This window comes from Triturus cristatus, chromosome 8 (genome assembly GCF_964204655.1).
Source record: "Triturus cristatus chromosome 8, aTriCri1.1, whole genome shotgun sequence".
Taxonomy (NCBI): Eukaryota; Metazoa; Chordata; class Amphibia; order Caudata; family Salamandridae; genus Triturus; species Triturus cristatus.
The window spans coordinates 34,780,529-34,795,073 of NC_140591.1; the positions used below are offsets into that span (position 1 = coordinate 34,780,529).

Here is a 14,545-nt window from a genome sequence, read left to right on the forward strand (position 1 = left end):
GGAGCTCCCATCATTCTGTTCTTATTGGCCAATGAAAAGCCTTAGCCCCGAGGTGAAGTACATTCGCTTCACGTGCATCCAACACCTGGGTGAGGAACTCTCCACAGACACCCGTGGAGGCACCTATCGTAACCCCTATCCATAATTATTCTCTGCGATCACCCCCTATCACCTCCCTGAAGAGGTGAGCAAGAATTATTGCTACTTACTTTTTTACACATCAGTGGTAGAAATAACAATAAACAGGGGCCTGCCTACAAGTCCCAGGATGCAAAGTGCTGCTACTTCCAAGTCTGGACTGGCGGAATTTGATTCTGGTCATAAAAGGGCCCGTGGGCAACATTTTCAGATTGTACTACTTTGCACAACCCATACGCACACATTTCAATGTGAATTTAAACCTTTCTTTTGAAATTCTGCTTGGTATCAGTTTTTCCAACTACTGTAAATACGTTTTTTGTCTTAGTACTTTGCGGAAATATATCTGTTTGTAACGTTTGCTGCCTGTGTCACTGGTTTTATGCAGGGCCATAGCAGCCATGGCAGAAATACTCAAACCAACCCTGTTCTCTCCGCCTTCTTGCTCTATCACTCTTTTTCCATCCATCCATCCATCCATTCATTCTCTCTCCCGCCTTTTCTCCTTCTCTTCTTGCTTTCTCTCTAACTTCCCCTTCCCTCCCTCTCTTGAAGTCCCCCGTGCCTCCTGCAGCTGGCCTCGGGGAGCTGGGGGGAGTGGCAGGCACCAGAGGAGGCTCCCGGAGTTCACAAACCGGCATGCAAGGGCGGCAGCCCACCGGGGAAATGCCCGCTGGAATAAAGGCCTGTCTGGCCCTGCTTTTAAGGTAGGACTGAGCTCCAGGTCTCGGGTTGTTTCTAATGTGGGGGCGGTTAGGATTAGCAATGTAGGCCCTGTGGTGGTCTCTCCCTCAGTGGCCCCAGGACGCACGTGCTGCCCTCATGTTCCTGCCTCCTACCTTAGTCAGCCAGTTGCTGATACTGGAAGTGACGAAGGTCCTATGTTCAGTCCTATTGCCCATTAATAGTCAAATATATACAGAAGTGGCTAAATGAAAACCTTGTAGTCAGACACCACGTCAGTGCACACATGTGCGTGTACGCCTGATAACACAAGTCATGGTTTACAATGCAGTCAGTGTTGTGCTGTAGGTGACGGATGTCCGTAGTCTGAAAAGTGCTTTCTTAATAACATCATTGGACGTTAAATTCTGTGGAGTGTTTTTCTGCATTTTCCCAGCTCCCTCCAACCGACTCGAACTGCCCGTCGTGATCCTCTGCACGTTCTGTCTTTTCACTCAAGGCCGTTGTGCCTCCTGGCCTCTGCAGGGCTGCCCCGGGCCTGCGCAGGGGGCCCTCCTAAGAGGGCGGCCCCCCCTTAGTGCCACAGGATGTCAGCCTCCCAGTGTTTTGGACCCTCGTGGGTCCCCCATGCCCAGGTCACTTCCTCTGCCCGTCGTGATCCTCTGCACGTTCTGTCCTTTCTCTGAAGGCCATTGCGCCTCCTGGCCTCTGCAGGGCTGCCCCGGGCCCACGCAGGGGGCCCTCCTAAGAGGGTGGCCCCCCTTAGTGCCACAGGATGTCAGCCTCCCAGTGTTTGGGACCCTCGTGGGTCCCCCATGCCCACGTCACTTCCTCTGCCCGTCGTGATCCTCTGCACGTTCTGTCCTTTCTCTGAAGGCCAGTGTGCCTTCTGGCCTCTGCAGGGCTGCCCCAGGCCCACGCAGGGGGCCCTCCTAAGAGGGCGGCCCCCCTTAGTGCCACAGGATGTCAGCCTCCCAGTGTTTGGGACCCTCATGGGTCCCCCATGCCCACGTCACCTTCGTGATCCTCTGCACGTTCTGTCTTTTCACTCAAGGCCATTGTGCCTCCTGGCCGGCCCTCTGCAGGGCTGCCCGGGGCCCACGCTGGGGGCCCTCCTAAGAGGGCGGCCCCCTTAGTGCCACAGGATGTCAGCCTCCCAGTGTTTGGGACCCTCGTGGGTCCCCCATGCTCACGTCACTTCCTCTGCTCGTCGTGATCCTCTGCACGTTCTATCCTTTCTCTGAAGGCCATTGCGCCTCCTGGCCTCTGCAGGGCTGCCCCGGGCCCACGCAGGGGGCCCTCCTAGGAGGGCGGCCCCCCTTAGTGCCACAGGATGTCAGCCTCCCAGTGTTTGGGACCCTCGTGGGTCCCCCATGCCCACGTCACTTCCTCTGCCCGTCGTGATCCTCTGCACGTTCTGTCCTTTCTCTGAAGGCCATTGCGCCTCTTGGCCTCTGCATGGGCTGCCCCGGGCCCACGCAGGGGGCCCTCCTAGGAGGGCGGCCCCCCTTAGTGCCACAGGATGTCAGCCTCCCAGTGTTTGGGACCCTCGTGGGTCCCCCATGCCCACGTCACTTCCTCTGCCCGTCGTGATCCTCTGCACGTTCTGTCCTTTCTCTGAAGGCCATTGCGCCTCCTGGCCTCGGGGCTGCCCCGGGCCCGCGCAGGGGGCCCTCCTAAGAGGGCGGCCCCCCTTAGTGCCACAGGATGTCAGCCTCCCAGTGTTTGGGACCCTCATGGGTCCCCCATGCCCACGTCACTTCCTCTGCTCGTCGTGATCCTCTGCACGTTCTGTCTTTTCACTCAAGGCCATTGTGCCTCCTGGCCGGCCCTCTGCAGGGCTGCCCGGGGCCCACGCTGGGGGCCCTCCTAAGAGGGCGGCCCCCTTAGTGCCACAGGATGTCAGCCTCCCAGTGTTTGGGACCCTCATGGGTCCCCCATGCCCACGTCACCTTCGTGATCCTCTGCACGTTCTGTCTTTTCACTCAAGGCCATTGTGCCTCCTGGCCGGCCCTCTGCAGGGCTGCCCGGGGCCCACGCTGGGGGCCCTCCTAAGAGGGCGGCCCCCTTAGTGCCACAGGATGTCAGCCTCCCAGTGTTTGGGACCCTCGTGGGTCCCCCATGCCCACGTCCCTTCCTCTGCTCGTCGTGATCCTCTGCACGTTCTGTCCTTTCTCTGAAGGCCATTGCGCCTCCTGGCCTCGGGGCTGCCCCGGGCCCACGCAGGGGGCCCTCCTAGGAGGGCGGCCCCCCTAAGTACCACAGGATGTCAGCCTCCCAGTGTTTGGGACCCTCGTGGGTCCCCCATGCCCACGTCACTTCCTCTGCCCGTCGTGATCCTCTGCACGTTCTGTCCTTTCTCTGAAGGCCATTGCGCCTCTTGGCCTCTGCAGGGCTGCCCCGGGCCCACGCAGGGGGCCCTCCTAGGAGGGCGGCCCCCCTTAGTGCCACAGGATGTCAGCCTCCCAGTGTTTGGGACCCTCGTGGGTCCCCCATGCCCACGTCACTTCCTCTGCCCGTCGTGATCCTCTGCACGTTCTGTCCTTTCTCTGAAGGCCATTGCGCCTCCTGGCCTCGGGGCTGCCCCAGGCCCGCACAGGGGGCCCTCCTAAGAGGGCGGCCCCCCTTAGTGCCACAGGATGTCAGCCTCCCAGTGTTTGGGACCCTCGTGGGTCCCCCATGCCCACGTCACTTCCTCTGCTCGTCGTGATCCTCTGCACGTTCTGTCCTTTCTCTGAAGGCCAATGCGCCTCCTGGCCTCTGCAGGGCTGCCCCGGGCCCACGCAGGGGGCCCTCCTAAGAGGGCGGCCCCCCTTAGTGCCACAGGATGTCAGCCTCCCAGTGTTTGGGACCCTCGTGGGTCCCCCATGCCCACGTCACTTGCTCTGCCCGTCGTGATCCTCTGCACGTTCTGTCCTTTCTCTGAAGGCCATTGCGCCTCCTGGCCTCTGCAGGGCTGCCCCGGGCCCACGCAGGGGGCCCTCCTAGGAGGGCGGCCCCCCTTAGTGCCACAGGATGTCAGCCTCCCAGTGTTTGGGACCCTCGTGGGTCCCCCATGCCCACGTCACTTCCTCTGCCCGTCGTGATCCTCTGCACGTTCTGTCCTTTCTCTGAAGGCCATTGCGCCTCCTGGCCTCGGGGCTGCCCCGGGCCCACGCAGGGGGCCCTCCTAAGAGGGCGGCCCCCCTTAGTGCCACAGGATGTCAGCCTCCCAGTGTTTGGGACCCTCGTGGATCCCCCATGCCCACGTCACTTCCTCTGCCCGTCGTGATCCTCTGCACGTTCTGTCCTTTCCCTCAAGGCCAGTGTGCCTCCTGGCCTCGGGGCTGCCCCGGGCCCGCGCAGGGGGCCCTCCTAAGAGGGTGGCCCCCCTTAGTGCCACAGGATGTCAGCCTCCCAGTGTTTGGGACCCTCATGGGTCCCCCATGCCCACGTCACTTCCTCTGCCCGTCGTGATCCTCTGCACGTTCTGTCCTTTCTCTGAAGGCCATTGCGCCTCCTGGCCTCTGCAGGGCTGCCCGGGGCCCACGCTGGGGGCCCTCCTAAGAGGGCGGCCCCCTTAGTGCCACAGGATGTCAGCCTCCCAGTTTTTGGGACCCTCGTGGGTCCCCCATGCACACGTCACTTCCTCTGCCCGTCGTGATCCTCTGCACGTTCTGTCCTTTCTCTGAAGGCCATTGCGCCTCCTGGCCTCTGCAGGGCTGCCCGGGGCCCACGCTGGGGGCCCTCCTAAGAGGGTGGCCCCCCTTAGTGCCACAGGATGTCAGCCTCCCAGTGTTTGGGACCCTCGTGGATCCCCCATGCCCACGTCACTTCCTCTGCTCGTCGTGATCCTCTGTACGTTCTGTCCTTTCTCTGAAGGCCATTGCGCCTCCTGGCCTCGGGGCTACCCCGGGCCCGCGCAGGGGGCCCTCCTAAGAGGGCAGCCCCCCTTAATGCCACAGGATGTCAGCCTCCCAGTGTTTGGGACCCTCGTGGGTCCCCCATGCCCACGTCACTTCCTCTGCTCGTCGTGATCCTCTGCACGTTCTGTCCTTTCTCTGAAGGCCATTGCGCCTCCTGGCCTCTGCAGGGCTGCCCCGGGCCCACGCAGGGGGCCCTCCTAAGAGGGCGGCCCCCCTTAGTGCCACAGGATGTCAGCTTCCCAGTGTTTGGGACCCTCGTGGATCCCCCATGCCCACGTCACTTCCTCTGCCCGTCGTGATCCTCTGCACGTTCTGTCCTTTCTCTGAAGGCCATTGCGCCTCCTGGCCTCTGCAGGGCTGCCCCGGGCCCACGCAGGGGGCCCTCCTAGGAGGGCGGCCTCCCTTAGTGCCACAGGATGTCAGCCTCCCAGTGTTTGGGACCCTCGTGGGTCCCCCATGCCCACGTCACTTCCTCTGCCCGTCGTGATCCTCTGCACGTTCTGTCCTTTCTCTGAAGGCCATTGCGCCTCCTGGCCTCGGGGCTGCCCCGGGCCCGCGCAGGGGGCCCTCCTAAGAGGGCGGCCCCCCTTAGTGCCACAGGATGTCAGCCTCCCAGTGTTTGGGACCCTCGTGGGTCCCCCATGCCCACGTCACATCCTCTGCCCGTCGTGATCCTCTGCACGTTCTGTCCTTTCCCTCAAGGCCAGTGTGCCTCCTGGCCTCGGGGCTGCCCCGGGCCCGCGCAGGGGGCCCTCCTAGGAGGGCGGCCCCCCTAAGTGCCACAGGATGTCAGCCTCCCAGTGTTTGGGACCCTCGTGGGTCCCCCATGCCCACGTCACTTCCTCTGCCCGTCGTGATCCTCTGCACGTTCTGTCCTTTCTCTGAAGGCCATTGCGCCTCTTGGCCTCTGCAGGGCTGCCCCGGGCCCACGCAGGGGGCCCTCCTAGGAGGGCGGCCCCCCTTAGTGCCACAGGATGTCAGCCTCCCAGTGTTTGGGACCCTCGTGGGTCCCCCATGCCCACGTCACTTCCTCTGCCCGTCGTGATCCTCTGCACGTTCTGTCCTTTCTCTGAAGGCCATTGCGCCTCCTGGCCTCGGGGCTGCCCCGGGCCCACGCAGGGGGCCCTCCTAAGAGGGCGGCCCCCCTTAGTGCCACAGGATGTCAGCCTCCCAGTGTTTGGGACCCTAGTGGATCCCCCATGCCCACGTCACTTCCTCTGCCCGTCGTGATCCTCTGCACGTTCTGTCCTTTCCCTCAAGGCCAGTGTGCCTCCTGGCCTCGGGGCTGCCCCGGGCCCGCGCAGGGGGCCCTCCTAAGAGGGCGGCCCCCCTTAGTGCCACAGGATGTCAGCCTCCCAGTGTTTGGGACCCTCATGGGTCCCCCATGCCCACGTCACTTCCTCTGCCCGTCGTGATCCTCTGCACGTTCTGTCCTTTCTCTGAAGGCCATTGCGCCTCCTGGCCTCTGCAGGGCTGCCCGGGGCCCACGCTGGGGGCCCTCCTAAGAGGGCGGCCCCCTTAGTGCCACAGGATGTCAGCCTCCCAGTTTTTGGGACCCTCGTGGGTCCCCCATGCACACGTCACTTCCTCTGCCCGTCGTGATCCTCTGCACGTTCTGTCCTTTCTCTGAAGGCCATTGCGCCTCCTGGCCTCTGCAGGGCTGCCCGGGGCCCACGCTGGGGGCCCTCCTAAGAGGGCGGCCCCCCTTAGTGCCACAGGATGTCAGCCTCCCAGTGTTTGGGACCCTCGTGGATCCCCCATGCCCACGTCACTTCCTCTGCTCGTCGTGATCCTCTGTACGTTCTGTCCTTTCTCTGAAGGCCATTGCGCCTCCTGGCCTCGGGGCTACCCCGGGCCCGCGCAGGGGGCCCTCCTAAGAGGGCAGCCCCCCTTAATGCCACAGGATGTCAGCCTCCCAGTGTTTGGGACCCTCGTGGGTCCCCCATGCCCACGTCACTTCCTCTGCTCGTCGTGATCCTCTGCACGTTCTGTCCTTTCTCTGAAGGCCATTGCGCCTCCTGGCCTCTGCAGGGCTGCCCCGGGCCCACGCAGGGGGCCCTCCTAAGAGGGCGGCCCCCCTTAGTGCCACAGGATGTCAGCTTCCCAGTGTTTGGGACCCTCGTGGATCCCCCATGCCCACGTCACTTCCTCTGCCCGTCGTGATCCTCTGCACGTTCTGTCCTTTCTCTGAAGGCCATTGCGCCTCCTGGCCTCTGCAGGGCTGCCCCGGGCCCACGCAGGGGGCCCTCCTAGGAGGGCGGCCTCCCTTAGTGCCACAGGATGTCAGCCTCCCAGTGTTTGGGACCCTCGTGGGTCCCCCATGCCCACGTCACTTCCTCTGCCCGTCGTGATCCTCTGCACGTTCTGTCCTTTCTCTGAAGGCCATTGCGCCTCCTGGCCTCGGGGCTGCCCCGGGCCCGCGCAGGGGGCCCTCCTAAGAGGGCGGCCCCCCTTAGTGCCACAGGATGTCAGCCTCTCAGTATTTGGGACCCTCGTGGGTCCCCCATGCCCACGTCACATCCTCTGCCCGTCGTGATCCTCTGCACGTTCTGTCCTTTCCCTCAAGGCCAGTGTGCCTCCTGGCCTCGGGGCTGTCCCGGGCCCGCGCAGGGGGCCTTCCTAAGAGGGCGGCCCCCCTTAGTGCCACAGGATGTCAGCCTCCAAGTGTTTGGGACCCTCGTGGGTCCCCCATGCCCACGTCTCTTCCTCTGCCCGTCGTGATCCTCTGCACGTTCTGTCCTTTCTCTGAAGGCCATTGCGCCTCCTGGCCTCTGCAGGGCTGCCCCGGGCCCACGCAGGGGGCCCTCCTAAGAGGGCGGCCCCCCTTAGTGCCACAGGATGTCAGCTTCCCAGTGTTTGGGACCCTCGTGGATCCCCCATGCCCACGTCACTTCCTCTGCCCGTCGTGATCCTCTGCACGTTCTGTCCTTTCTCTGAAGGCCATTGCGCCTCCTGGCCTCTGCAGGGCTGCCCCGGGCCCACGCAGGGGGCCCTCCTAGGAGGGCGGCCCCCCTTAGTGCCACAGGATGTCAGCCTCCCAGTGTTTGGGACCCTCGTGGGTCCCCCATGCCCACGTCACTTCCTCTGCCCGTCGTGATCCTCTGCACGTTCTGTCCTTTCTCTGAAGGCCATTGCGCCTCCTGGCCTCGGGGCTGCCCCGGGCCCGCGCAGGGGGCCCTCCTAAGAGGGCGGCCCCCCTTAGTGCCACAGGATGTCAGCCTCCCAGTGTTTGGGACCCTCGCGGGTCCCCCATGCCCACGTCACTTCCTCTGCCCGTCGTGATCCTCTGCACGTTCTGTCCTTTCCCTCAAGGCCAGTGTGCCTCCTGGCCTCGGGGCTGCCCCGGGCCCGCGCAGGGGGCCCTCCTAAGAGGGCGGCCCCCCTTAGTGCCACAGGATGTCAGCCTCCAAGTGTTTGGGATTCTCGTGGGTCCCCCATGCCCACGTCTCTTCCTCTGCCCGTCGTGATCCTCTGCACGTTCTGTCCTTTCTCTGAAGGCCATTGCGCCTCCTGGCCTCTGCAGGGCTGCCCCGGGCCCACGCAGGGGGCCCTCCTAAGAGGGCGGCCCCCCTTAGTGCCACAGGATGTCAGCCTCCCAGTGTTTGGGACCCTCGTGGGTCCCCCATGCCTACGTCACTTCCTCTGCCCGTCGTGATCCTCTGCACGTACTGTCCTTTCCCTCAAGGCCATTGCGCCTCCTGGCCTCTGCAGGGCTGCCCCGGGCCCACGCAGGGGGCCCTCCTAAGAGGGCGGCCCCCCTTAGTGCCACAGGATGTCAGCCTCCCAGTGTTTCGGACCCTCGTGGGTCCCCCATGCCCACGTCACTTCCTCTGCCCGTCGTGATCCTCTGCACGTTCTGTCCTTTCTCTGAAGGCCATTGCGCCTCCTGGCCTCTGCAGGGCTGCCCCGGGCCCACGCAGGGGGCCCTCCTAAGAGGGCGGCCCCCCTTAGTGCCACAGGATGTCAGCCTCCCAGTGTTTGGGACCCTCGTGGGTCCCCCATGCCCACGTCACTTCCTCTGCCCGTCGTGATCCTCTGCACGTTCTGTCCTTTCTCTGAAGGCCATTGCGCCTCCTGGCCTCGGGGCTGCCCCGGGCCCACGCAGGGGGCCCTCCTAGGAGGGCGGCCCCCCTTAGTGCCACAGGATGTCAGCCTCCCAGTGTTTGGGACCCTCGTGGGTCCCCCATGCCCACGTCACTTCCTCTGCCCGTCGTGATCCTCTGCACGTTCTGTCCTTTCCCTCAAGGCCAGTGTGCCTCCTGGCCTCGGGGCTGCCCCGGGCCCGTGCAGGGGGCCCTCCTAAGAGGGCGGCCCCCCTTAGTGCCACAGGATGTCAGCCTCCAAGTGTTTGGGACCCTCGTGGGTCCCCCATGCCTACGTCACTTCCTCTGCCCGTCGTGATGCTCTGCACGTTCTGTCCTTTCTCTGAAGGCCATTGCGCCTCTTGGCCTCTGCATGGGCTGCCCCGGGCCCACGCAGGGGGCCCTCCTAGGAGGGCGGCCCCCCTTAGTGCCACAGGATGTCAGCCTCCCAGTGTTTGGGACCCTCGTGGGTCCCCCATGCCCACGTCACTTGCTCTGCCCGTCGTGATGCTCTGCACGTTCTGTCCTTTCCCTCAAGGCCATTGTGCCTCCTGGCCTCTGTCACCGACCGGAGAGCAAACCGAGCCTGTTGGGAAACGCCAGCTTCAGATCTAAACAGATAACGCGACCTGAGCAAAGGAGAACAGGAGCAGGAGAGGGCTCTTGGTGACGAACCTGGAAGGGGGGGCAGAATTAGTAAGTGGGGGGAAAGTCACTGAGACAGTGGTGTGTAGAGAACTCCCTTTGCAGATTTAAAATTCCAAAACAGATGGACATTCACTCGATCTCGGCTGCATAGAATTGTTCTTAAATTTTGTGTCTCAGACTCGTACATTTCCAAAATATATTTCGCTTTATAAAAGTTAAGGTGGTTTCATACAATGTACGGTTTGTTCCCGTATCTGTGTTGGTTGGTAATGTACATGTGCGTGTTATAAGATATAAGACTCTGCGATAAAACCCGCTAATTTCATATGCACCCATCTTTTTACCGCTTGAAGGAATCTGGGTTTCTGAATTAGCAGTCCAAGTTCAATTGGGGCAAAAAACATATATGTCATTTTGAACCTAAAATACAAACAGCACTGACATTTCTGTGGACAGTCTGGTTTCTCACATTAAATATGACTCGGAATTTTTATTTGCAAATTACATTTTGTGAGTTTAGCCGCTGGGGAAGTGGGCTTTTATCATCAGAATTCCATGGAAATTGTTCCCATAAAATGGAATTCTGGTAGAGTTACGCATGCCGTTTAGAATGGTAGCAGATGTCTGGAATTACAGCAGCGTTTAGTTTCGGTGACTTGGCTAGTTTCATAATGCCACATCCGGTCAACCATGAAGCTTGGGGCGGTGGCCAGTACAGGGGTTGAACAATGAGCAGCGCGTCCAACAACTGTCCCTGCCCGGTGAACCCATCACCTTTATTCTCAGCTCTGAGATCTAAATTCAATAATTCTGTCTTCAGTTTCTGCTTGCTCCTCTGAAGAAAAAATGTTGCCCAATTTTTTTCCAGGGGTGTCCTATTTCTATGCCTCACAACATCCCACTTTTCATAGTTGAGGTATTGAGAGGTTAAGTAAGGTTGGAGAAGCCCTGAAGTTCACCCACCAATCTCCAGCATTGTTGGGCAACTTCCCTACTCGCCATTTGAAGAGCAGGTTGAGCCAGTCGCCGATGACGGCCACCCAGATGAGCCTGATGCCCACCGCCTCGCACAGGTTATGTTATGTTAAAAGTATTTGTAGAGCGCACCTACACCAAGCGGTTTCATGGTGCTTTCAGGTGGAAGCAGACGGGGAAGAGGACGAAGAAGGTGGTGCGGAGGTCGGTGGCGAAGGAGACGAACATGAACCAGTCCTGGGAGCTCCTGTAGTTCACCTGCAGGTACTGCACCATGCGCGCCCCGGAGTCGTGGAGGAGGTCCATGGAGGCCACGGGGCGCTTCGCCTCTCCAGGGGCCATATTATCAAGGAACGGTGATAACATTATCGCCGCTTTGCGGCAGGAAACTGCTACTAAAGCAGCGTTAATGGGCTTGATAATATGCCCTTGAGAATTCCCATAGAAGCCCAGGTTCACACCAGAACATGGGCTTCTATTGGAATTCTCACGGGCATATTATCAAGCCCATTATTGCCGCTTTATCGGCCGTTACCTGCCGCTAAAGCGGCGATAATTTTAACGCCGTCCTTAATAATATGGCCCCAAGAGCCTTCCTCGCAGGTGGAAAACTACAACGGACAGCGTCTGAGCGCCGGTGTTGGCTTCTAATTCAGTTCGGGCCCAGGTCACTCACTTCATGAAGCAAGCGAACCTTGGACCTCCTAGTTCCTCTGACCAAAACATATTGACAGAGCAGCCGGCATGAAACGGACCAGGCAGCAGGTGAAAGCTTCGCGCGCTGGGCCCGGGGTCAGTGTGCCTAAGGGTTTCTGCTGTCGCGATACTTCGAGGCCATGCTCCCTGGAGCCACCAAAGAATGTGTGAATAATGCTAAAATACCAAAGACTTGGGTCCCTTCGGAAAGCGGGTTTGCAAAAGCTTTATTGATTATGTGATGCAAGACGGTTTCTATCCATAAAGTTGCTTGTAATGTTACAAAACTATCTATGAAAAAGCCCAATTTAAGTATAGTGAGCCCGAATATGTGCCTGCCTGCTCTTCAGTGCAGTAGCCAGCTTGGCAAACCGGAAGCAGGCACAGGCACTGGGTAAGCTGCCACCTGATGTCCCCCAGCAGTCAGTCCAAGGCTGATGTAGAGAGTGCAGGCTGTATCTCCATTCCACTGTCTGTAGAAACAAATGTTCTATTCTCTACACACTGTATTGGTATTTAATGTTGTTTTACAGTGTTGTAGTTAATGTTCTCTGCATTCTAGGCTCTGTCATATAGGGTGTTAGTGGTTGTCTGGTTGCACTGTCATAAGATTCTACGTTGTGAATGTTGCGCAAGGCTGTTGGGGTTCCGTTGTCCTGGTCACCGTTTGGCTGTCTCTGCGGCCCTCCATGGACAGTGATGTGTGTGACGTGGTTGATGTAGGCTCTATTCGCAGGTCTGTTGACAAGGGGTTGAAAGTTTCTACTCCCCCTCTTCATCCTATTGAATGTCCTTCTGCACCCTGGTCCAAGTTGGGTTTGGACATTATGGCCCCTTGGAAATCTTACCTGGTGGGTTCCGCTTCATCTTGGTATTAGCAGACTATTCATCCCAACAGCCTTGCGCAACATTCACAACGTAGAATCGTATGACAGTGCAACCAGGCAACCACTAACACGCTATATGACAGCGCCTAGAATGCAGAGAACATTAACTACAACACTGTAAAACAACATTAAATACTAATACAGTGTGAAGAGAATATAACTAAGAGTGCAGAAAGACTGAACTCACAGCATGAAGCGCTATGGAGAAGTTGGCCATGTAGCAGCGCTTCATTTGTAACAGATGAAGAGGCAGGCCTGCATTTTTCCTCAGTCAGTGCTGCTGAATGTCGAGGTTGCTGAACACCAAGATATTCTAGTCTTGATTCGACCTCTGGCCTCTTTCTTCCATCACTCGACTGCTCCTGTCTCTTTATCTCTCTCTTGTATTTTCTTTTTCATTCCTGCTTTCTCCCTTTGTCACTGTTGTTCCTGTATCGTTCTTCCTCTTTCCTTTCTTGGCTTTCTCTCTCTGGTTCCTAGACATACTCCGATGATGAAAACCAAATTCCGCGCCCCAAAAGTGAGTGCTGCTGCCAGCCAGCTTCAACCACCAGCCAAGATAGGGCACTGCATGTTCACCCTTTTAAAAGGTAGACATAAGCTGTGTTTGGCCTCTCTATGCCAAATCCTGACGTTTGTTCCTCTGTAGTGCCAGGGTTGGACTGGGATCGCAGACCAGCCGGTAGTATCCGGCCGGATACATTCTAGTGTTCCACCGAGGATGTAACACACACTATTCACCCACCCATCACAGGCGTCACCAGTCAGGTGACCCTGTCAATAAAAGGGGTCGGGCGCACGTGCCCTGGGCCAGTTCCAGTACCCTACGTACGGTGTGTCTGTGTCCATCATTAGCAGCATGTGCGCCCAGGGCCCATAACACCACAATGGCGATGAGGGTGTCTGACCCCACCCGCCGTGCTGGCCAAAGTGAGGTGCTGTGAAGGTGTCCGGTAGCAGCATAGTCGAAGCACCCTGGACCACCATGCACAAGGGCGAAGACTGCTGTAAAGGGGGAGGCGTCTGCCCATCTGAGGAGGAGAGTCGCACTTACCCGCCTCGGATACTGTTTTTGCAGCAGCCACCGTACCCGGAGGGGAAGCGCTCGGACTGGTGCATGGCCGGCTGGACACCACCCACCTGCAGGTGAGAGGCTCAAGTTCTGAGGCTGCAACCTCCCTGGTCCCTCCACCGAGCTGTCTGCATCACCCCGCTGCCAAGGTGCAGGACTGAAGCTGTCCGTGTGCGGGCAAGTGCCCTGAATGAAGGCCCGAGGCCAGGGCAAGAAGATACAGTCTGCGTCTGCAGTGCTAGCTCTCACCGCCTTCGAGCAAGACCCGCCATCGTTGGAGAGCACCACAGCGCCAACGACAAAGCGCCCACAAGCCAGCGGCACCCTGTCACTGAAGCCCCTGCAACGGGCACACGGCGTGAAGAACGAGCCTCACGCTGCTATCACCCACCTGCTGAGGCGCCGGGAAGAGGCCTGCCCAAAGCATCCGGCACTTCAGCAACTTGGCAGGGTGAGGTGCGAGGGGTGGTCTGCTGCCGCCTGAAACCTCGTTGGCCCCGGGAGGACATACCGCATCAGTGTCCGCACCGACGGCAGAAGTAGATGCAGCCTCCTTCCTGGAGCCATAGAGCGCACGCTGCAGCCATACCCAGAAGAGGGAACAACGCGCCTGCAGCCGCCCCAGGCTCAAACACGGTGCATGGACGGGCGCTGAGAGCGGTAAGCGCCTCCTGGCTGCGTTTCATTGCAGATTTCCCACACTGGCCTACCTGCAGAAACAGGAGTGGCCGCGGCTTCAAAGAGTGAAACCCTGCACATGTTACACACACATGAGGCCCGCAGCATCTGCAAAGCTGCAGCAGCCTCCTACGGCCATGGTGGCGCCTCCTAGCTTCTGGGTCTCCGCACCAGACAAATGCATTAACACAGGGGACTGATGGAAAACTAGTAAAAAAATAATAATAAAGAAGCTTTGCACACAAACGGAAAAGCAAGTGCAAGCCGCTCCCGCATATGGCCAAACCGAGTCCCTGCATCGATTACAAACACCGCACTAAAGCAGCACACAGCCCAAGTACCTGTATCACCGTGACAGCACAGGCCCGCAGTTCCAGAAGAGACTGCCGGGGTCTGTGAGCTGAAACGGCACTGTCATCTAGTGGCCACCGGCGGTACTACACCTGAACTAAATGAGCACATTACAGGGACATGCCGAAGTAAGAGGCAGACCGCTGTGATTTTTCAACTTACCTTGCTGCGCCACTTACTGGGGAAACTCATGGGAGGAAACATGACCCAAAAGAGCAGCGAGTAAAGACTGGGGCCACGTTGGCACACTGTACTATTGTAGTATAAATTATATTTTAGTAATGTGTCTTTAAGAATCTGTGTACATTTCAATAGTGGTTGACATCACTGGGTTCTGGAATGTAGTCTGAATGGTCAGATTGCTGTTGGATGTTATTGCGATCAGTCGTGGGTCTTGTTCCTGAATAAAACTTCATTTCTTAATTATAT

The 14,545-nt window shown here is 59.0% G+C and overlaps 1 pseudogene; it reads right to left on the bottom strand.

Annotated features, from left to right (window-relative positions):
* The window catches only part of LOC146799896 (glucose-6-phosphatase catalytic subunit 1-like), a 176,196-nt pseudogene extending 165,458 nt beyond the window's left edge, over nucleotides 1-10,738 (bottom strand).
* Between the last annotated feature and the right edge of the window lie 3,807 nt (nucleotides 10,739-14,545).